Source organism: Podarcis vaucheri (assembly GCF_965113315.1).
Source record: "Podarcis vaucheri genome assembly, chromosome: 11".
NCBI classification, from domain to species: Eukaryota; Metazoa; Chordata; class Lepidosauria; order Squamata; family Lacertidae; genus Podarcis; species Podarcis vaucheri.
This window is the reverse complement of record NC_138749.1, coordinates 10,528,459-10,552,797: the sequence shown is the minus strand read 5'-3', so window position 1 is coordinate 10,552,797 and position 24,339 is coordinate 10,528,459. Positions and strand designations below refer to the sequence as shown.

The 24,339-nt window shown below is 47.7% G+C and overlaps 1 protein-coding gene across 1 annotated transcript in view; it reads left to right on the top strand.

Moving 5' to 3' along the window:
- Positions 1 to 24,339, top strand: part of ZBTB7C (zinc finger and BTB domain containing 7C) — a 246,159-nt gene that overhangs the window by 96,739 nt on the left and 125,081 nt on the right. The window lies entirely within an intron of this gene.

Here is a 24,339-nt window from a genome sequence, read left to right as displayed (position 1 = left end):
TCTCAAGAGTCTTCTCCAGCACCATAATTCAAAAGCATCAATTCTTCGGCGATCAGCCTTCTTTATGGTCCAGCTCTCACTTCCATACATCACTACTGGGAAAACCATAGCTTTTACTATAAGGACCTTTGTTGGCAAGGTGATGTCTCTGCTTTTTAAGATGCTGTCTTAAAAATTAGAGACATCACCTTGCCAACAAAGGCCCTCCCATTTGGGATCTTCTTTAATTATGGATTTTCTCAGTTTGGCGCCTCCTCGGCTCAGCACCTCTTTCCAGCAACTCCTGCAGCCAAGATGATGCCAAGCATCTTGCTCTGCTTTCCTTTGGACCACATCAGCGAGACCGAGAGGGGGGTTGTGATAGGAATTTTGAGGTCTTAGATATCTGTTAAATGTTCATAAGTGTACCAACCTAGCACATACATAGATCAGCGCAGGAAGACCGACCTGAAACCATTTTGATTCCCAAACTGAGCAAATGTTTTCCCTGCAAGGTCAAAGGAAAATGGAAAAGCCTCCCCATTGTCTTTTCCTTCACAAATCCTGTCTTAAGGGCACATGTAAGATATGAATAGGGAGTGAGGCTGTGACCTGGCTCAGGAACTAAGTATTTATCATTACAAAAGACTGGCCAGGCTTCCCAGGCAATCCAATCAAGTGACCATTAAACAGGTAACCTGGCAGACAGGAGGTAAACAAACCACTCAGATTTCTGCTGTAAACCTCCCTTTCTGTGATGTAGGTATGATGTATCGGGGTGTGTGTGTGGTGGTCTTGGGATACACCCCTTCTGTGATGTATGTATAATGTATGGAGGGGTGGTCTTGAGCTCCAGGGCAGGGAATTTAAAATGTCTTTATAAGGCCTTGCGCGCCATTGTTCTGGGTTCCTCCTCCTTACCTGCGTGTGAGGGGAGCACCCTGTTGCAACAGATCAATAAAGATCAGGCTTACTAGCTGCTTTGCTTCTCAATATTCTCTGGTTGGCCTCTTTTATTTTCTCTGACTGATGGAGAACCTACAAAGGACTCTGTAAGGGCTCTTGTGTTCCCCATAAGGGAAAAATGCCATTTTTGTTTACAACAGGGTCTTGTCATTTGGCCAGCCCAGGACCTCCCTACACACTGTCCAGGCTTGCACCCCAGAGAGGTCACTTTGATGCTGCAGTTTGAGTTCACCCCCCAAGGCACACTCCATTGTCCTTTGAGGCAGACGGATGCCAGTAACAACAACAATTTATATCCCACCCATTTCCGCCATGGAGTCCAAGGTGGTATATATATGTGTTCCTAGCATGGTCACCCATCCAGTTACTGACCAGGCCTAGACCTGCTTAGCTTCAGCAAGGTGGTAGCCTCATGTATTGGGTTGCCATACGGACATAGCTGGTATTCAGCCCTCCTAAACAGCGCCCAAGCGGAAATTGCTGATATGTCCAGGAAAATCCGGGTGTATGGCAGCCCATGTCGGTAGTGTAAGTTTTGGTAAATCTCATTAAAAATAGCTCAAAAGTTCTCTCTCTTTTTTTTTTTTTGAGATTTTGCTCAACAACTTTGCCAAACTACAACAATCCCCAACTTTTGCACCCGGATTTTCACTTTTTGAAATATGGCAACCCTACTCATGTACCTTTAGACTGTAAGCTGGAACAATGAGTGTTACAGATTGATTTTGCTCAGTGTCCTGCAGTATCCCTAATTTTTGCCCCCATACTTTAGCCTTTTGCTCTTCCTCTTTCAAAATAACATTCTTTGTCTGCTTTTTAGTGTTGGTTGTGAGCAAGGGAAGAAAGTTTGCTACGGTGGATGTATACACACATACTGTGGTTATAACGATCCCTCCACCCAAAAGCGAAACTCTAATCTATGGCAAAGTGGTTAGAATCGTTATCTAGGCCTGCATAATTCCCCCTTCCATCCGGGAAACTGATAAAACATCAAATTGGTGCTGTTTTCTTATCAGCACATAGAATTTGGAGGATGCAAAGTAATGACCTGTCAGCTTGCTGCCAGCAAGCCAGTTTTGCAACACGCGGGCCTCCCTTAAAAATATAGAACAAAATACATAAATGCCTTGATTGCCTTTTTAATAAGGGCTTCTAAGACATCTACTTAAACAGAGAGAGACTTGCAACTATATGCATAGCGTGAGTGCAGAGATCGCGCTATAGCTCATTATTTTGGGTATCTTTACGCTGCTGTATTTAGAGTCTGTTGCGTTTAGAGTCAAAAGGTGATGCGAGGTGGGACCCCAATAACAAGGCGACCCACTCGAGGGACTGGAATGAACTTCTTTCAAACCTGGGGACTGACTGCCTAATGGCAGCCAAGCACGGCAGGGTGGTAGCATAAATTGCTTGCTGAGAAACATACTTCCAAGTGCTGTCAGCAACTCAGCCACAGGCAGTCTTGTCATTATGGGGTTCTGCAAAATGCCAGTGTCCCAAACCTGCCAACAGGAGAGTTCAACTTCCTGGGAAGAGGGAGCATCCGGGTGGCTTGTTCTCAGATTGCTGGTTCTCTGAATGGAAGCGGTGCTTTAAGCAAGTCCAATGGAGCCCTGCATTTTAGGGGTGACCCTCGGCGCTGTGGGAATGTTCAGGGATGCAGGAGAGGATATATTGTTTGATTATAGCCTTTCCAACTTGTGTAAACAAGTTCACAACTTAGCAGAGTAACATTCCCCCTTTTAAACTCACAGCGGATGCGTTTGCTCAGGCTCGCTAAAGCCTCTATAATAACTGTTCTGGTATTTCCCCCTTATTCCCTCATAAAAGATAAGACACGACACAGTCTTCTATAAAAGTATAAAAAGAGTTCTGTTCACAATCAGATCCCAGAAGCTTAGAAAAGTAACGTACACCTGGAAACTATCTCATAAGGAGACAGTCCCTCTGTCCTCTCCTGGCTGGAGGCCAAGAGAGCATCTTTGGCTAAGCAGATGTTGCTTCTTCGATGAATGTAGTCAAAGAGAGAGAGATGGTTACCCTGTGCTTTTGTCATTACCTGCACAGGTGAGGCCACACCCACCTCTAGTCACATGCAGAGGGAGTCTGTCCCAGCTCAGAAGGAAACAGGAAGTTTACCTGCTGGCTGGACAAACATTCCTCCCCATGTGTAAACATGTTCACTCTAGGAATGTTCTACTTGACTGCTCTTGTGTTTCACATCCCACAGGCGCCCCTTCCAACACTGCAGTTCTGTGATTCGAACCACACCGCACATCTAAAGCCCTAATGGTGCTGGTCATGGCTTCCCCTCAAGAACCCGAGAGCTGCAGTTTGTAAAGGGTGCTGAGAGTTGTTAGCAGACCCCCGTTCCCCTTACAGAGCTACAATTCCCAGAGGCATTTAACGGTCAACCCATCTTCCCAGGAAACTCTGGGAATTGTAACTCAGTTTTGGTGCGCCAAATGTCCGCCATGGGTGGCTTGCTATTCCGCACCTGGGGGGGGCACCCTCCACACCATGCCCCCTCTCTGGAGCGCACTTGCCCTGGGCAATGCGGACATATGCTCTGCCACTGTTCTTAGGTCTTACTTTCAACAGGAAAGGGCTGTGATTCAGGGTTAGAGTGTTTGCTTTGCACAGAAGGTCCCATCTTCAATTCTTGGCATCTCCAGGTAGGGTTAGGAGGTCCATAGCCTGAAGCTCTGCCAAGAGGGTTGGATTAACCATTAAACAAAATAAGCATGTGCTTAGGGCATAAAGAGGGACGCGGGTGGTGCTGTGGTCTAAACCACTGAGCCTAGGGCTTGCTGATCAGAAGGTCGGTGGTTTGAATCCCCGCGACGGGGTGAGCTCCTGTTGCTCGGTCCCAGCTCCTGCCAACCTAGCAGTTCCTTTACCTTTACCTAGGGCATAAAGGGAAGGGGGCACCGAAGTCATTTTCCATTGCCAGATTTTTTAACATTAATGGCTTCAAACTGCTCAGCTGAGTGTTCATTTTCTCAGCTGAAATGTATTAAGAATCCCAATAGGACAACAGTGCAACAAGGCAGGTTGTGTGCCCCATCTCTACCAAGTATTGAAGCAGATGTGTTACATAAGATTAGTCTTGAGGATCTGATCAAAGACTTTGCAATGAGAAAAAAGATTTTTCAAATATAAATAAAGTGGAAGTGAAAAGATAAACATTGCTTTCCATCTTACTGTAGGTTTCGTTTCATTTTGAAAAAATGAAATTTTATTTTACAGTTTATTATTGTTTCTATTTTGAATTAGATATATATGGGGGCACCAAAATCTTTTAAGTGCTTGGGGGCCTCTGAAGGTCTTAATCCAGACCTGTCTGCCAGTCAGTGTCTATCTAGGGCAGCGGTTCTCAACCTGTGGGTCCCCAGATGTTGTTGGACTACAACTCCCATCATCCCTGACCATTGGTCATGCTGGCTAGGAATGATGGGAATTGTAGTCCAACAACATCTGGGGACCCACAAGTTGAAAAACACTGATCTAGGGTTTCCTAAACTTGGGTCTCAGGCTGTTCTTGGACAACAATTCCCATCATCCCTGACCATCGGTCCTGCTAGCTAGGGAAGAAGGGAGTTGTAGTCCAAAAACAGCTGGAGACTTAAGTTTGGGAAACCTTGCTGTAGACAGTACTGTGCTAAATGGACCAATGCTTTGATTCAGTATAAGGAAGTCCATATGGCTCATGGTTCTTGGGGAAGCTGTACCTGATTTTCCTATATGTAGAAGCTCCCCCTCCTACACTAAGTCTTCTGGCTTCCATCTGAGGGATGCGTTCATAAAACTTCCCTTTTCTATAGTACAGCTCCTCCTGAAAGGAAAGGTCTGCTCAACTTCTGGGGATAATAGCAGGACCACTGTTGAGTTGTAGGCATCTGACAAGGCTCTCATGGAGCGGATGCGAAGCAGGGCGCGATAATGGGTAGTTTGCAACATCGCTAACAAAGAGAGAGGGTGTCTTTTCAAAAGGAAATGAATCTAGGTTGGCTTGACTTCCAGCTGTGCTCCACTCCGGCCCTCCCGTCCTCACGCACCCCAAAGAGAGAAAGAGATTGAGCTGAAGAAGGGGTCACTTCTTAGCGCAGACACCCCTTCCTGGGCCAGCCATCTCTGCATCCAATTTCATTGGTTTTTCATGGCTGGGGGGAGGGAGGGGGCTATAGATAATGTCCTCCTGTTAATAGAGAGCTGTGAGCATTTACACTTCTGTATTGATACGAGCGGCTGTTTCATCCTTGCACGTCTGAGATTTCAGCCCTTTCAGACACAAGGCAGGTCATGGTTTCGACGCCATTGAATGCATTGTGCAGAAGAGAACGGAATCCATTCGATATGAAAGCGTTGGCTTCCCCCCCCCTCCAGCCCCCGGCTTAAAAAAAAGAGAGTGGGGGAGTCTTCTTCCTTCTTCAGGTGCTGGGCTTTCAAGTCACACAATGCATCAAAGATCCTACGTGCAGGCTTTGAAAAGGGCAGAAGGCGCTCGCTAATATTTGGACGAAATGAATAATCAGTATCCCGAGACCCCGGCAACTAATTTGGAAGTTCTCGACGCACCTCCTGGCAGAATCGCTCCCCTGGAACCCGCAGGCGCAGCTAACGAAACGTTTCAAAAATGCCGCTTGGAGACCAACTTTCTGGCCTCCGCTTGCCCCCTTTCAGAATTGTTCCATGGTTAAGAGCTGCTTGTGAAAAGATCAAACGCTGTCCATCCTGGAAAAAGCACGCTTCAAAGAAAGCAGAGGAGCCAGCGAGGGCCCCCCCTCCCCTTTCTTGTGCCTTGGTATTGAAAGTGTTGCTTGCAGGACTTCGTAATGGGGACCTTACAATGCAAAGGAAAATATATTAGCATGGGGGTCCCGTTTGGCAGCGTTGTATTATACGGAGGGGGTCTAGAAAGATGAAATCTCTCACTGCTGTGGCTTTTGCTTTTAAAAAAGAAAGTTATTTTATTTTTTTAAAAAAAGATGTTTCATTGCATCTTTAGACACAGGCCTGGTTGCTCTCCAAGTAACCTGTTGGTCTTTTACAATGGGAAGAAATGCTTCTTTGCAGAACGCCCGTGGGATCGGTTATTTTCTGGCGGTGTTGTGGCTTGCCTTAAAAAGCTGAAGCAAGCCGTCTCCTCTTCTTAATTAAGCTGGGGGATAAATTAGGCAGGATGAGAGGATGTAGGCACCACCCCTGTGGTTAATTGCCATTTTCTCACCACTTGCGGAACCAGCCCCTTAGAGCTCATCTGGATGTTATAGTTCCAGAGGAATCTCCAGCCCTGTTGTGGCTTCTACCTTCCAGTTTTACTATTTTGGAGTCCTCCTCACTGTGTGAGCTTCCCCACCCACGATCCACCTCAATTGTATTTGCTGGTGACACCAAGCTTTAGAGCTAGATCAAATGAAGGATAGGGTACCTCTGACCTTCCTGGTATTATCACAGTGTGATAATACCACCTGCCCCAAACCCCTCTATGATCTAAAGATTAAGGGCTCGTTCCTCTTGTCCCGTGTCCAGAAAGAATGTCTCTAAGACCTTTTCCGCTTCTTCCACGCTGCCTAGGCACGATTGCGAGTGGTTTCACGTCCGCTATACAACTTCCCCCTGGAAAACATGTTCTTTACTGCTGAATCGGAACAAACAGCAATCTGCAGAAAACCCCATTGCTGTCTGGTCTGATTCATCATGACAACGCGGGTTTTCACAGGGAGAAGCGGTGAGACAAAGTGGGGATGAGCCCTCAGAGAGTAGGGGTCTTGCTTTATCATGATATCCAGGGAACATATAGAATGGCAATTTATACTGAGTCAGATCATTGTTCCACCTAGCCCAGGGGTTGGCAATTTTTTAAAAGCTGTGGACCACTCCACTGTCCCTCAGACTTTGTGGTGGGCCGGAGAAGGGGGGGAGCTGGAAGAAGAGGCGAGGGGGGCAAGTAGTCCTCTTCCCAGTACGTTTCCAAGCACAATTCAAAGTGTTGGTGCTGACCTTTAAAATCCTAAGCGGCCTTGGTCCAGTATACTTGAAGGAGCATCTCCACCCCCATCGTTCTGCCCGGACATTGAGGTCCAGTGCCGAAGGCCTTCTGGCGGTTCCCTCACTGCGAGAAGCCAAGTTACAGGGAACCAGGCAGAGGGCCTTCTCGGTAGTGGCACCCGCCCTGTGGAACGTCCTCCCACCAGATGTCAAAGAGAACAACAACTACCAGACTTTTAGAAGACATTTGAAGGCAGCCCTGTTTAGGGAAGCTTTTAATGTTTAATAGGTTATTGTATTTTAATATTCTGTTGGAAGCCGCCCAGAGTGGCTGGGGAAACCCAGCCAGATGGGTGGGGTATAAATAATAAATTATTATTATTATTATTATTACCCAGCCCCAGCCGCTGCACTTACCTTCCCTGGGGCTGCTACCACCACCATTGCTGCTTCTCGTGGGTAGGCAGAGAGAGCTCGTCTGCTTCGCTGTATGGCCCACAGGATCACCAGGGTGGTAGCGGTGGCAGGAAGGGTTGGCTCTGGAGAGGGGCTGCTTAAAATGGCACTCAGCCAGCTCAGCTCCTTTCCTCCTCTAGGCAGGGCAGGGAGAAGCCAGGAGGGAGGGAGGGAGAAGGTGCTGCCGCGGTGTGTGTGTGTGAGGGAGAGGGGGAAATGGAATGGTGCAGGAAAAAAATGGTGCAGCCCGAACAAACAGAATCCCCACGCCGATCCACGGACAGTCCATGGGCCGGATCCTGAAGGCAATTGGGCCTGATCTGGCCTGCAGACCTTAGTTTGCCAACCCCTGACCTAGCCCAATGTTGTTGACACCGGCTGGCAGCGGCTCCCCAGGGTTTCAGGCAGGGTCTCTCCCAATCTAGGAAATTTTGCCTGCAGGGCACTCTCTGGAAGTTTTCTGGGTTATGGCCATTCTTGGGTGACGCTTGCAAAAGACCAAAACCCAAACCTCACCCCTCCAAACAATGCAAGTAGACTTTGCACCCAGTTGTGGGATGGTGGAAATAAGCAACACTCAACAAACTTTGCAGTGATTTTAATTTTAATATTTTTTTTTGGCTCGGCTGCAGAATTTTCTTCCCCAGGTCTTTCCCGGGAGAGACACCTTCCATGGCCTCTTGAAAAAACACGCCAAGAATAATATCAAGCGGGTGAGGGTGTCACAGGGACACCTAAGGACCAAATAATTACAATGTCAGCACAGTTGCTCCAGCAATGGAAACCGAAAGTGCAAAAGTGCCCCACCACAAAAATCATTAAGTGAAACAGAGAACACGCTAATGACTGGGACCAGATTCATTTTATTTTTTAAAGCGCGAGATATTATTACAAAAATCCTCTTTTCTTTTTTTTTTAAACAGCAAGCGTCTACTCTGAAACCAGCTCCCTATTCCCCAGGCTGCCCTCGCTTGTCACATCAAACTTTATTTTTACCATCTGTGGAGCTGTAGCTAAAGTTTTAGCACTCACTTATCTCCTTCTCCCCCAGGCCACAATTAATTGAGGCCAGGAGAGAGGCTGGATCTCTCAGGCAATATTTACAAGACGAAGGGAATGTTAATGGCTTGCTTGGGCTGAAGGCTATGGGCTTTTTTTTTTTTTTTGCAAAAAAGGTGCTGGGGAGAGCTGGGTGAGGAGGAGAGTTCTGGGAAGAGTCTCTGGGAATTTGACTTCTTGGTAGATAAATAAGATCACTCCCCTCCACCCTCCCACTGCACTTCCCAATTAAACTTATGGCTCGGCGAGTTTTGCATTTCTCAGGGACACTTTGGGGGATGGAGTCGCTGTGTGAAATGGGCCGCTGCATATTACGTACGCACACACACACACAGAGCAAATTCACTCTCTGCACGCTCTTAGCTTTGCAGTCAACACAACAGCATCCACACACAAGTGGGAAATGCCAGAGCTTTGCGAGAGTCTAAAAAGTCATAGCAGACGGGTGGGTGGGAGGGGGGGGGCTTAACTGAGGGGAGGGGACCCCAAATCATCAAGATGCTTAAGGGCCTGGAAACCAAGCCTTATGAGGAACAGTTGAAGGATCTGGGTACAGTGGTACCTCGGGTTGCATACGCTTCAGGTTACAGACTCCGCTAACCCAGAAATAGTACCTCGGGTTAAGAACTTTGCTTCAGGATGAGAGCGGAAATCGTGCTCCGGTGGTGCAGTAGCAGTGGGAGGCCCCATTAGCTAAAGTGGCACTTCAGGTTAAGAACAGTTTCAGCTTAAGAACGGACCTCCAGAACGGATTAAGTACTTAACCTGAGGTACCACTGTATTCTGCATTTCATAATTTCTGTATTGCATTTAATTGTCCTTAACTAATAATTCTCTTCATAGTCTTTCTTGCAATATTTCAAATGATCCACCTTACGAAGCTTCTTGCAGTCCTACTAGCATAATCTGTTCCTCGCAATTACTTTTCAAATAGTTCATATATTTGTACTTAACCCGAGGTACCACTGTATATGTAGCCTATAAAAGAGGAGACTGAATGGAGAGAGGATAAAGGTAAAGGGACCCCTGACCATTAGGTCCAGTCGTGACTGACTCTGGGGTTGCGGCGCTCATCTCGCTTTATTGGCCGAGGGAGCCAGCATACAGCTTCTGGGTCATGTGACCAGCATGACTAAGCCGCTTCTGGCGAACCAGAGCAGTGCACGGAAACGCCGTTTACCTTCCCGCCGGAGTGGTACCTATTTATCTACTTGCACTTGGACGTGCTTTCGAACTGCTAGGTTGGCAGGAGCAGGGACCGAGCAACGGGAGCTCACCCTGTCACGGGGATTCGAACCGCCGACCTTCTGATCGGCAAGCCCAAGCGGCTCAGTGGTTTAGACCACAGCACCACCCGCGATAGCCATCTTCAAATATCTCAAGGACTGTCCCATGGAAGATGGAGCAAGCTTGTTTTCTCCTGCTCTGGAAGGTGGAACTCGAACTAATGGCTTCAAGTTACAAGAAAGGAGATTCTGATTAAACATCAGGAAAAAATTTTCTGACCGTAAGAGCTGTTCAACGGAGGAACGGTCTCCCTCTGAGACTGTGGACTCCCCTTCCTTGGAGGTTTATAAGCAGAGGTTGGATGGTCATCTGTCATGGATCCTTTAGCTGAGATTTCTGCATGGCAGGATCGGACCCTCATGGTCCCATCGAACTCTACGATTCTATAGAATCATAGGATTCTACAGCTAGGAGTCAGCAAACTTTTCCAGGAGTCAGCAAACTTTTCCAGCAGGGGGCCGGTCCACTGTCCCTCAGACCTTGTGGGGGTGTGTGTGCTGGAATATATTTTGAAAAAAATAAAATGTACGAATTTCTATGCCCCACAAATAACCCAGAGATGCATTTTAAATAAAAGCACACATTCTACTCATGTAAACTTTTAGAAGACATCTGAAGGCAGCCCTGTTTAGGGAAGCTTTTAATGTTTAATAGGTTATCGTATTTTAGTGTTTTGTTGGAAGCTGCCCAGAGTGGCTGGGGAAACCCAGCCAGATGGGCGGGGTATAAATATATTATTATTATTATTATTATTATTATTATTATTATTATTATTATTATTATAACATGTTGATTCCTGGACCGTTCGCGGGCCGGGTTTAGAAGGCGATTGGGCCGGATCCGGCCCCCGAGCCTTAGTTTGCCTAGATGAACCTTTGACCTACCGTATTTTTCGCCCTATAGGACGCACTTTTCCCCCTCCAAAAATGAAGGGGGAATGTGTGTGCGTCCTATGGGGTGAATGCAGGCTTTCGCTGAAGCCTGGAGAGCGAGAGCGGTAGGTGCGCACCGACCCCTCTTGCTCTCCAGGCTTCAGGAGAGCGCCAGCCCCACAAGCTCGGGGGACAGCGAGGAGGCACAGCGCGCCTTTCCCGCTGTCCCCCGACTTGGTTAGAAGGCTGGCGGAGGGGTTCCCCCTCCTCCAGCCCCGCAAGCTCCCAGAGCGATGCCGAAGCTGCATGCAGCTTCGGCATCGCTCTGGGTCCTGTTCTGGGGGCTGGCGTCGGAGGAAGCCCAAGCTTCCCCCGCCCCAGCCCCGCACCTGAGGGGAAAAAATAATTCCCCCCCTTTATTCCCCCCCTAAATCTAGGTGCGTCCTATGGGCCGGTGCGTCCTATAGGGCGAAAATATGGTAATCCAGCAGGCTCTTCTTATTATCTTAAGTTATTAAGTCAATAAGAACATAAGAATAGCCTCTCTTATTCAGAAGAAATTTCTGGTTTCTGTTTCCATCCATTCCCATAGCTAGCCACTTGCTTCCCACAGCTTGGGCGAGTCGCACTTTAAAAGCAAGACCTGTAATATATCAAGAAGAGTCAGACTTAAAGCAAAATGTATTCCTCAGCCTAAGGGAGGGGAGGGGGGAAACGGTTAACCCGGGTCAGAGAGGTAGCAGAAACCACCTGTGGAGAAATTATCAGCTTGCTGCTTCCTGTGTGTTTTGGAAAGAGAGTGGGCTGTGGGTGGTTTTCTTTCTTGAGGAGTAACTTGAAAGCAGATAAGGTCAGGGCTTTAAAGATTTTGGCTGGGAACAGTTCCCAGCCTTTTTATCAGCACAGAGCAGAAGGTCCCGCATTAACCCTCTGCATCCTGGCTTCCCAAACTGCGAGACGAGTGGAGGGTGCAGTCAGGTACAAGTGGTTGCCTGGGTACAATCCTTCCTCTCCAGTCTCCCCCCCCCTTTGTGTTTTAATTGACATTGAGTATGTACAATATCGGGACGTGGGTGGCGCTGTGGGTTAAACCACAGAGCCTAGGACTTGCTGATCAGAAGGTTGGCAGTTTGAATCCCCACGACGGGGTGAGCTCCGGTTGCTCGGTCTCTGCTCCTGCCAACCTAGCAGTTCGAAAGCACATCAAAGTGCAAGTAGATAAATAGGTACCATTCCGGCAGGAAGGTAATCGGCATTTCTGTGCGCTGCTCTGGTTCGCCAGAAGCGGCTTAGGTCATGCTGGCCACATGACCCGGAAGCTGTACGCTGGCTCCCTCGGCCAGTAAAGCGAGATGAGCGCCGCAACCCCAGAGTCGGCCACGACTCGACCTAATGGTCAGGGGTCCCTTTACCTTTACCTATGTAAAATATACCTATCTGCTAACTGAGGACTTGAACTCGGAGTTCCATAGGCCACCTCTAGCCTGTTGAACAGGGCTGGGCGATGGACTGATTATGGATGATTTAATTTCCAGACTACTTAATATATTTTTAAAATTCCCTAAACAGCACACACACAAAAACCCGAAGCAACAAGAGACAACGTAAATTAATATTTTTTTTACACTAAATACGTGTAAAAATGTTACATGAGTACCAAGTTATTAATATATCAGGCATGGCCAAACTTTGCCCTCCAGATGTTTTGGTACTACAATTCCCATGATCCCTAGCTAACAGGACCAGTGGTCAGGGATGATGGGAATTGTAGTCCCAAAACATCTGGAGGGCCAAGTTTAACCATGCCTGTAATATATATGTTGTTTAGTCATTTAGTCGTGTCCGACTCTTCATGACCCCATGGACCAGAGCACGCCAGGCACATATCCCGCTTTATCACTACCCGAAGGAGTCTCAAAGCGGCTAACATTCTCCTTTCCCTTCCTCCCCCACAACAAACACTCTGTGAAGTAAGTGAGGCTGAGAGACTTCAGAGAAGTGTGACTGGCCCAAGGTCACCCAGCAGCTGCATGTGGAGGAGCAGAGACGCGAACCCGGTTCACCAAATTACGAGTCCACCGCTCTTAACCACTACACCACACTGGCTCCACACTGGAAAGAGCACACTTTTTCCTCGTTGCAGCAACTTTCACATAAGGCTATTAATGCAGAGGCTGTGCCAGGTTGGAAACTCATTTGGGGAGGGGAATAATAAAACCCAGACCTCCCTGAAGACCCACCAGGAATCCAAACACCTGGCCCTCTCTTGGGATGCTAATGACTAGCTCTCTGCAGATGTGATTCAGTGGAGAAGGGAGGAGACCCGCGCCCTGCCTGAATGATACCACAATGTCTCCCTTATTAATACAGCATGTTCTTACATTGTGTATACATTAAATCCGCTTTAATTGTTATTACCGTGGCTTAATTGCCTCTGCGTTGCCCCAAGCACCTGGGTGGAAGGGGCGAGGCTCGATGCTGCCAATATTTTTGGTACAGTTAAACCTATATGTATTATAGAAAAGCCTGTTAGTCTTGCTTCACCCAAGGACATCCTCTCAAAATGGCAGATGTAAAGGTGAACTAGAAACTAAGAGACGTGTGGTGAATGCGGTGGAAGTCTTTTAGAATATTTTAACTAGGATTTATATATTGCAATGTTTGAAGTATAAATTTGGTATTATTGATTATGAAAAGTACTGTATTTTTTGCTCGATAAGACGCACCAGACCACAAGACGCACCTAGTTTTTGGAGGAGGAAAACAAGAAGAAGAAAAATATTCTGAATCTCAGAAGCCAGAACAGCAAGAGGGATCGCTGCGCAGTGAAAGCAGCAATCCCTCTTGCTGTTCTGGCTTCTGGGATAGCTGTGCAGCCTGCATTCGTTCCATAAAATGCACACACATTTCCCCTTACTTTTTAGGAGGGAAAAGGTGAGTCTTATAGAGCAAAAAATACGGTATTTTTTTCTTTTTCTTTTTCCTTTTCATTTATCTTTCATCTCTTTTCTTTTCTAGTCTGCATGTTGGAAAATACGTAGACAAATGTGTTTACAGTGTTATGTATTGATTTTTGTTTCTATTTCTTTTTCTTTTCTTGTAATATTTAATAAAAACTAATCAAAACAAATCAAAATGGCTCCCAGCCATGAACGGCATCCTAGCGCATGGGTCCGTGCTCTTGCCCACATAGAGTGGACTTTCCAGAACAATTTAGACCACATTTTCCCAACCTGATGCCCTGCAGATGGGGTGTTTCTGTTTTTTTTAAAATCACGAATCTTCCAGTCATTTGTTTCACTTGATGCAACTCAGTGCATTTGTTTCAAGCTGTGTAAAAATGCTTCGACTTACAGGAGGAATATTTTAAAATACACCTATCTTGGCGAATGAAAGATATGATTGTTCTTCTTCTTGTTTTCAGCTCTGTGTTTTGTGGCTTTTTTAATAATAATAATAATAATAATAATAATAATAATAATTTATTTATACCCTGCCCATCTGGCTGAGTTTCCTCAGCCACTCTGGGCAGTTCCCAATCAAGTGTTAAAAACAGTACAGCGTTAAATATTAAAAAGTTCCCTGAACAGGGCTGCCTTCAGCTGTCTTCTGAATGTCAGATAGTTGTTTATCTCTTTGAAATCTGATAGGAGGGCGTTCCACAGGGCGGGTGCCACTACCGAGAAGGCCCTCTATCTGGTTCCCTGTAGCCTCACTTCTCGCGATGAGGGAACCTCCAGAAGGCCCCTTGGCGCTGGACCTCAGCGCTGAACGATGGGGGTGGAGACGCTCCTTGTGGATTGCATTTGCACTCAGCTATTAATGTAGAGTTCCATAGTTACGTCGCTGCAGATTCTGGGTGTCTAGGAGAGAAGCAGCTCCCTGGAAACACCCTCCTGATGAGCTCACTGAGCAGAACAGTTTGCAGGTGGCTGCTTTATCTCAGGATCCTAGGTGTGTAACCTGATAGCTCTGTCTGGCACCTGGAAGGGACAACTCAGCCTGCAATCTCCACCTTGCAACAGAGTCTACAAGATGACCTCCAGGTTGCCTTCGCTCAGGATTGTGGAGGTGCCAGACTAGTCTTCATCCTTTTCTCTAGAGCAGGGGCCAGCAAACTTTTTCACCCGTGGGCTGGTCCACTGTCCTCAGACCATGTGGTGGGCCGGACTATATTTTGGGGAAAAAAAGAAAATAGAATCAATTCCTATGCCCCACAAATAACCCAGAGATGCATTTTAAATAAAAGGACACATTCTAAAAAAGCCAATGTAATTCTGGGCTGCATCGATAGGAGTATAGCATCTAGATCAAGGGAAGTAATAGTGCCACTGTATTCTGCTCTGGTCAGACCTCACCTGGAGTACTGTGTCCAGTTCTGGGCACCACAGTTCAAGAAGGACACTGACAAACTGGAACGTGTCCAGAGGAGGGCAACCAAAATGGTCAAAGGCCTGGAAACGATGCCTTATGAGGAACGGCTAAGGGAGCTGGGCATGTTTAGCCTGGAGAAGAGGAGGTTAAGGGGTGATATGATAGCCATGTTCAAATATATAAAAGGATGTCACATAGAGGAGGGAGAAAGGTTGTTTTCTGCTGCTCCAGAGAAGCGGACATGGAGCAATGGATCCAAACTACAAGAAAGAAGATTCCACCTAAACATTAGGAAGAACTTCCTGACAGTAAGAGCACAGTGGAATTTGCTGCCAAGGAGTGTGGTGGAGTCTCCTCCTTTGGAGGTCTTTAAGCAAAGGCTTGACAACCATATGTCAGGAGTGCTCTGATGGTGTTTCTTGCTTGGCAGGGGGTTGGACTCGATGGCCCTTGTGGTCTCTTCCAACTCTATGATTCTATGATTCTATGATTCTACTCATGTAAAAACACCAGGCAGGCCCCACAAATAACCCAGAGATGCATTTTAAATAAAAGCACACATTCTACTCATGTAAAAACATGCTGATTCCCAGACCGTCCATGGGCCGGATTTAGAAGGCCATTGGGCCGCATCCAGCTCCCAGGCCTTAGTTTGCCTGCCCATGCAGCAGTTCTCAACCTGTGGGTAGCCAGATGTTGTTGGACTACAATTCCCATCGCCCCTAGCTAGCAAGGCCAGAGCTCAGGGATGATGGGAGTTGTAGTCCAACAACATCTGGGGACCCACAGGTTGAGACACGCTGCTCTAGAGGAACAGTGATCTAAAACCAGTGCTCCCCGCCCCCCAGAAAAATAGGAGCCAGTACTCACCATGAAATTGTTACAGTATGTGCCACACTTTTTAACAACAACAACCAACAAAAGAGGTGCCGGTATCCCCTGGGGGTAAAATGTGCACTGGCTAAAACCATGTTTAAGTGCAAATGTTTCTGACATTACGTTGTGCGCTCTGCTGCACCCATGAACACAGAGAATGGAGTGTCGCAGGCTGAGTCAGCAGGCAACTTACAATTTTCCACCTGTGGTGTTCGGGTCGAGTACCGAAAGTGCTCGTTTACGGGAGAAGAGAGCCACCCTAATTGTCTCTGACAATCCCAAAGGGGCGTTGCGAGACCAAGCTGCCCTCCACCCGCTTCAGACAGTGCCCTTGTTTGCAGGCTGGCACTTCACATTCCTCCCATGCCGACAGGAGCTGACAGCTTTTGCCCACCTACTGAACCAGCGTCGAAGGCTGCTGTGTATTTTGGGCAGCGAAGCCTCCTTGTAGCGCTTTGGGCAGGGTGGCAAATGGGCTTCCGCACTTGCCTTCAAAAAGCCCGAGAGCATCTCTTTCCCTTCCCTGGCCTGCTTCTGCCCTGCCAAGCTGAGGCAGTCTTGTTGCCATGAATGAACCGTGACGACTAAGCTTGTGTTCCACCGAGGCAGTGTGTCGCCCCGCAGGAAAATAGCCGCCTGACACCTCTTCTCATTTGTTTGTTGTTCATAGATTGTATTTATGCCCCATCCTTTTTCTCTACGGAGCTCCAGGTGGCCTAGTTGGTTTCCCCTGCCTCATTTCATCCCACAACAACACTGTGAGGTAGGTTAGGCTGAGAGGCAGTGAGCTGAGAGGCAAGGTTTCCTCGGTGAGCTTTGTGGCCGAGTGGGGATTCGAACCCAGATCTCCCAGATCCGAATCTGGCACACTAACCACTATACTGTATTGCCTCTCACAAAGGACTTGCACTCGCTTTTGTGTAGAGCCATCACCTCACGCTGTCCTCGGTTTAAGGTTGCTGGTCTGTAGCAGGAACACCATTCAGGTTCCCTTATTTGTTTTAATTTCTTTATTAAATTTAATAAAGTCCCCTGCCGTGGCAGGAAGCAAGGCAGCCAGTGTGGTGCAGTGGTTAAGAGCGGTGGACTCGTAATCTGGTGAACTGGGTTCGCTTCCCTGCTCCTCCACATGCAGCTGCTGGGTGACCTTGGACTAGTCACACTTCTCTGAAGTCTCTCAGCCCCACTCAACTCACAGAGTGTTTGTTGTGGGGGAGGAAGGGAAAGGAGAAGGTTAGCCACTTTGAGATTCCTTAGGGTAGTGATAAAGCGGGATATCAAATCCAAATTCTTCTTCTAATGCAGGAATCTCAGCTAGGTCATACATGACAGATGTGGGAAGCGATCTGTGGGACTGTATGTGTGTCCTGCACACCTAACAAATTTGGCAGAACAACAACAACAACAACAACAACAACAATCTCCTTTCCCTTCCCCCCCACAACAAACACTCTGTGAGGTGAGTGGGGCTGAGAGACTTCAGAGAAGTGTGACTGGCCCAAGGTCACCCAGCAGCTGCATGTGGAGGAGCAGGGAAGCGAACCCGGTTCACCAGATTACGAGACTACCGCTCTTAACCACCACACCATGGTAGGTGTTCTGGCTGAGGTTCATAGAAGCACAGAATTGTAGAGTTGGAAGGGACCCTGTGGGTCATCTAATCCAACCCCCTGTGATTCAGGAATCTTAGCTAAAGCGTTTCCTGGGCTTTATTTTGTGCTTTGATTAAACGCATGAATCTACAGCTCCAGATGTAATCTCTCAATCTTGTTAGCATTCCTCAGGGTAGAGAAAGGATGGAAAATGTGGATCCTACCACTCCTCAGGCACAAGGTCTTTTGAAGGTGCTTTATTATCTTTTGTGCTTCCACAGCACCCCTGAGAGGTAGGCCATAATTATTTCCGGTGTGCAGATGGATTTTTAAAATAATAATAATCATCAGATTTTTCTGTTGCAATTCCTCCCGTGCAAAGGGGGTGGGAATTGCGGTAGTGGATGCAAAATTCAGGTCACTGGGATTCTCAGTTGCCACTATTTCCTTAAACAGGTTTCTAGTCCGTATGGGTGCAAAGGATTACCTGGAAGTTGCAGCCTCGGAATTGCGAAACGATGCGTTGGCAAGATTTCCAGCATCCGAACGCAGCCTATTCATGCCTTGCGTAACCGCGGCTAGCATCATTGGGACAAAATTTGCAAATCTGGAGACACGATTATGCAAGTTGGCTCCCTATTTGCATAAGTTATGCAGGTTGCTGCCTTCATTATGTTTGGGGTGTGGGCAGAATTAATTAAAATTATAATGATAATGATAATGACGACAACAACTCGGATTACAGCCTATCCCCGGATATAAATTGCAGGAAGACCTTTCCTCCAGGCTTGGCTTATATCTCCTGCAGGACTTAGCCTTGCTGTGGTCAAGTTAATCCTGTGTCAAAGTCACTTTTCCCTGGAAAAGAGGAACTTTGAATCGGCAGCTGGGGAGAAATTCCCCGATGTGGGCGGACTCCTTTCTTTTCCAGTTTTTTCTTTTTACGAGGAACTTAAAATGAGGGAGAATAGAGAAGCTTCTCATTTCAAAACATGTTGTTCAGTCCTAATAGCTTGTAATGAGAGCTGGAGCAGTCTGGGTCTCTGAAGTGGCCGGAAAAGGGCGCCCAAGTGTTGGTGTGTGTGTGTGTGTAAAATCTTTAGGAATGAGAAGCGCCATTAATCTTGTTGACGTGCATCCTTGCTACTTCACCGCACTATGCTCCTTCCCTCAAGAAACTCATAATAGTCCTTAGTATTTACTGCGAGTACAAGTGCTGTCATTTCCCATGGAGCCAAAATCGTTTGGCAGGGCTTTTTGGAGCTCTCTTAAGGGAAGGAGAAGATGGGTTTCTGCCCCAAGGAGCTTCCAATATAGGATTAGGAGGTAGGGAGGAGAGCAAAGTAAGGGAATGGAAGGAGGGATAGATGAAGGGAACCAGGGTTGAGTGTCACACCAGGAGTCACACCCCTGCTCAGGCTGGGTTAAAGATGGAGCTGAGGGAGACGTTGTTTATTTACTTCACAAAATTTATACGCTGCTTTCTTTCTTTTTGTAGCGAAACCTCAGAGCAGTTTACAAAGGGAATGAAGCAAAAGAATTGCCAGTAAAAAAACACAACCCAACAGTTTAAAACAACTCCGAAACATTAAAAAAAATTATTAAAATTGACGATAAGCTGAAAAGCAAATTAAAACACTGCCTCCGACAGCGAAAGCAGAACATAGCCATTGTGGCTAATAATAATAATAATTTTTATTTATACCCCATCCTCCCCAGCTAAGACCGGGCTCAGGGCTGCTAACACCAGATATAAAAACCATTGATTGAAATACAACTTAAAAAACAAGATTAAAATACAACATTAAAATGCAGCCTCCTTTCAGTAGAAACTCAAATCAAAAACTTTTTGGGGGATGAAAACATCAAGTCTTCACCAAGTCGATATTGTCCTCCCCTGTGAATTTGTCTGGCCCCCTTTAAAATCTACCCAAGTTGGTGGCCACCACTGTTTCTTGTGGCAGTGAGTTCCATAGTTTATGCACTGTGTGAAGAAGTATTTCTTCCTCCCCCCTCCCTGACCTCTCTTAAGGGCAGCCTGCTGGCCAACCATGGGGGAAAGAAATCTTTTCACAGTGGCAAACATTTGCAGGATTGTGCCCTCGGGGAGAGCAGACTGTTGGCCAAAGGCAGCAGAGGAGGTTTGAAGAAGAAAAAAAGGGAGAATTATGGAGAGAGGGAGGAGGAGGAGGAGGAAGTGACTCAGTTGCTTGCAGGGAGGGTGGAGAGGACTGAAGATGGAGGAAAGGGAGGGGAAAGGAAAAGCGTTCCAGAAAGAGGGGGAGTGGTGGAGGACATGAATGAAAGAGACGCCCCTCCCTGGGCTTTGGAGATGGACAGAGATGGAACCAGGCGTGGGGAAGCCAAAGTGCGTGGGAAGTGGAGAAGGGAGGAGGAGATGTCGTCAGAGCCAAAAAGGCTCTCTGCACAGAAAGCCTTTTCTTAGCAGATGGAATCTGAACAGAAATACCCTCCCTGCCTCTGCCTTAGCAATGATCATCATTATTTTTTTGACATGTTCGTTGCATTTATATCTTTTTTTAAATTATACATTTTTATTGATTTTTTAACATATCAGTCCCAACAGTCATACAACATAACTCCTCATCTTATACAATGTTTTAGACTTCCGTCAAAACCTCTGATGCTTTCCCATTCTTTATTCTGCATTTCTTAATTTCTGTATTGCATTTAATTGTCCCTAACTAATAATTCTCTTCATAGTCTTTCTTGCAATATTTCAAATGATCCACCTTACGAAACTTCTTGCAGTCCTACTAGCATAATCTGTTCCTCACAATTACTTTTCAAATAGTTCATATATTTGCTCCAGTCTTCTAAGAATCTCTGATCCCGCAGGTTTCAAATCCCTCCTGTTAATTTGTCTAATTCTGCGTGGTCCATCAATTTCATCCTCCATTCCTGAAGGAGCATCTCCCCCCCCATCGTTCTGCCCAGACACTGAGGTCCAGCTCTGAGGGCCTTCTGGCGGTTCCCTCACTGCGAGAAGCCAAGTTACAGGGAACCAGGCAGAGGGCCTTCTCGGTAGTGGCGCCTGCCCTGTGGAATGTCCTCCCACCAGATGTCAAAGAGAAAAACAACTACCAAACTTTTAGAAGACATCTGAAGGCAGCCCTGTTTAGGGAAGCTTGTAATGGTTAATAGGTTATTGTATTTTAATCTGTTGGAAGCCACCCAGAGTGGTTGGGGAAACCCAGCCAGATGGGCGGGGTATAAATAATAAAGTATTATTATTATTATTATTATTATTATTAACCAGATGACATAATGGGAATTCCCCCAAGCTTGAGCACAATAACACTCTTCCAACCTGCGATTCCCAGCGACTAGCGCTTAGGGGTGTGCTCCGAATAGCCATAATAGCAGTCTCTTTTGAGTTAAAATGGACCTTCCTGTTTAGGTTCTCGCTTCATGGCTTCAATGCCAGAAGCTCTGCTGCAAGTCATATATGGTGTTATAGATCAGGGGACCTCCCACTAAGCCCTAGAAATTAATGAATGGTAGGATTTGCATTAATTGGGATATGGATGAAAGTACAGGCTGCACAACACTGCCGGACAAGGAATTCCTGGGCTGGCTCATGCAAACCAGCCTGGCTGGCTGAAATATACTTGGATCAACTCAGTACATAACACTGGCTCAGCGAAGAGCAAATCTGTTAACATGACAAAGGGGCCATCTGAGAGGAAGCCTCTAGCCTGGGGAGACAGGTGCCAACGTGGGTGTGAAGAGACAGGAAAAGGGAGACTTTTAGCAAGGTGTTCTGGGAAGAAGAAAGAGCAGGAAGAGAGACGGGCATCCATCTTGGGCAGGCTGGCTGAAGGCTGGCTGCACTGCTGTGGGGGACAAGCCCCTCTTGGAATGACCTGCTGTAAGATCTGGACTCCCTTCATGCAGACTGAAGGTATAAATAGGTGAATAAACCATATTTCTGAAAGCTAAGACACTCTCTGCTGTGTCTCAATTCTCCAAAGGAACGCAGACCTGAGGGAGTGCCTGGAACCCCCTGAAATCTTGCAGAGAGTGTGGGGTGTGACACACAACTTTTGTAACAATATTCTTAGTCTTTAAGCTGTCATGGGACCCTTTGCTGTTTTGCTGGGGGTTGGGGAAGTTGGTTTGCGTCGCTGCAACGCACTAACCCTGCCAAAATATGCCCACCCTGCATCTGTTAAATGTCCCAGAATCTCCTGGCGCCTTATCATTTGCTCAAAGTCAGTAGAACGAAAAGGGAGATAACTCCCCCACCCTTATGAACCGCTTGTGTGTTAATTGCAAGTTAATAAAAACCCTGGCCGCCTCTGTGCCGAACTCGGGTGCATTCGGAGACTGAAGGGCGAGCTGTGCGAAAACGTGTAGGAAGGGATAAGAAAAACATCCCGGCCTCGGGAGCGAGATTGGGCTGGGCCGGAGGGGGAGAGGGAGTTGAGGTCATCTCTCCTTTGGAGAGGCGAGAGGGTGTTTGTGGTTACATTGCATTCCTCAATCTGCCTTCACAGGAATTAAGGCTGTAGCGGCTGGCAGAGGGATTGGAGGTGGGAGAGTCAGGCAAGACCAGCCTGACAGTAAGGAAGATGGCATTTATATTTCCGAGGCGATACGATACAATACGATACAATACGATACGATATGATAATCTCTATTGTCATTGTCCCATGTTGTTGTTGTGTAGTCGTTTAGTCGTGTCTGTCTCTCCGTGATCCCATGGACCAGAGCACGCCAGGCACTCCTGTCTTCCACTGCCTCTCGCAGTTTGGTCAAACTCATGCTGGTAGCTTCGAGAACACTATCCAACTATCTCGTCCTCTGTCGTCCCCTTCTCCTTGTGCCCTCCATCTTTCCCACCATCAGGGTCTTTTCTAGGGAGTCTTCTCTTCTCATGAGGTGGCCAAAGTATTGGAGCCTCAGCTTCAGGATCTGTCCTTCCAGTGAGCACTCAGGGCTGATTTCCTTCAGAATGGAGAGGTTTGATCTTCTTGCAGCCCATGGGACTCTCAAGAGTCTCCTCCAGCACCATAATTCAAACCATCAATTCTTTGGCGATCATTGTCCCATACAGAACAACAAAATTGAAAAATCTACATAAGACATTCAAAAACCAACAAGCCTGCTATCCCAGCCATTAAAATCTGGTTAGCCTCCTAAAAATTCTGATACCCAATTTTTAAATACAGTGGTACCTCGGGTTAAGTACTTAATTCGTTCCGGAGGTCTGTTCTTAACCTGAAACTGTTCTTAACCTGAAGCACCACTTTAGCTAATGGGATCTCCTGCTGCCGCCGCGCTGCCAGAGCACGATTTCTGTTCTCATCCTGAAGCAAAGTTCTTAACCCGAGGTACTATTTCTGGGTTAGCGGAGTCTGTAACCTGAAGTGTATGTAACCCGAGGTACCACTGTACAATATACTCCCACAGAGACTCCTTACACTCTGTTTAAAACCAAAATCGCATTTGGATAGAAACTGTTTCTCAGGCGGCTGGTCCTAGTCTTTATAACCCTGTACCTTCTTCCAGAAGGCAGAAGCTGAAAGAGATCATTTCCGGGGTGCGCACTATTCTGCGCTATCTCTGCAGGTTTCTTATAGCACCTGGAAGCATAGATTTGATCCAAGGTGGGAAGAGTGCACCCAATTATTCTCTCCGCAGTCTTTACAACCCTGGACAGCATTGTTTTTCCCCTGAACGTGCAGCTCCCAAACCACACACACAGACCATAAGTTAATGCACTCTCCACAGTACAATAGTAAAATGCCATCAACAGGTCCTTTGAGAGATTGTTTTTCTGGAGGATTCTCAGAAAATATAACCTCTGCTGTGCTCTCTTCATCAGGTCTTTGCTGTTTTCTCCCCAGGTTAGGTCACCTCTCAACTCCATTCCCAGAAATCGAAACACCAAGACCTATTCCACACACTTCCCCTCAATAATAAGTGGCTGAATACAGTGGTACCCCGCAAGACGAACGCCTCGCAAGACGGAAAACCCGCTAGACGAAAGGGTTTTCCGTTTTGGAGGCGCTTCGCAAAACGAATTTCCCTATGGGCTTTCTTCGCAAGACGAAAGCCCATAGGGAAATCTCCGGGGACCTCTTTTAAATGCTAGCGGTGGGGAGCAAAGCCTTTTCCCCCCCTCCGGCCTTCAGAAGAGGTCCAGGAAGGCTGGCGGGGGCCCAAAGGCTTTGCTCCCCAGCGCCAGCATTTTAAAAGCAGTCCGGGATAGCAGGGAAGCGCTTCCTGCTATCCCGGACGGCTTTTGAAGGCAGGAGAGATCCGCGAAGCCTGGGCGCGCTGCACGCAGGCTTCTGCATGCCGGCAAGTCTCCGCCAGCAGCGGCAGCGCTGCCGCTGCTGGCAGAGAGATCCGCGAAGCCTGGGCGCGCTGCGCGCAGGCTTCGGCATGCCGGCAAGTCTCCGCCAGCAGCGGCAGCGCTGCCGCTGCTGGCAGAGAGATCCGCGAAGCCTGGGCGCGCTGCGCGCAGGCTTCGGCATGCCGGCAAGTCTCCGCCAGCAGCGGCAGCGCTGCCGCTGCTGGCAGAGAGATCCGCGAAGCCTGGGCGCGCTGCGCGCAGGCTTCGGCATGCCGGCAAGTGTCCGCCAGCAGCGGCAGCGCTGTTGCTGCTGGCGCAAAGGTCCGGGAAGCCTGGGCATGCCGGCAAGTGTCCGCCAGCAGCGGCAGCGCTGCCGCTGCTGGCGCAAAGGTCCGGGAAGCCTGGGCATGCCGGCAAGTCTCCGCCAGCAGCGGCAGCGCTGCCGCTGCTGGCGGAAAGGTTCGGGAAGCCTGGGCCGGACAGCTTTTGAAGGCAGGCGGGGGGAGCTGTTCCAAAGTGGGGCGGGGGGGCGGGGACACCTGGCCCCGCCGCCCCACTTCGG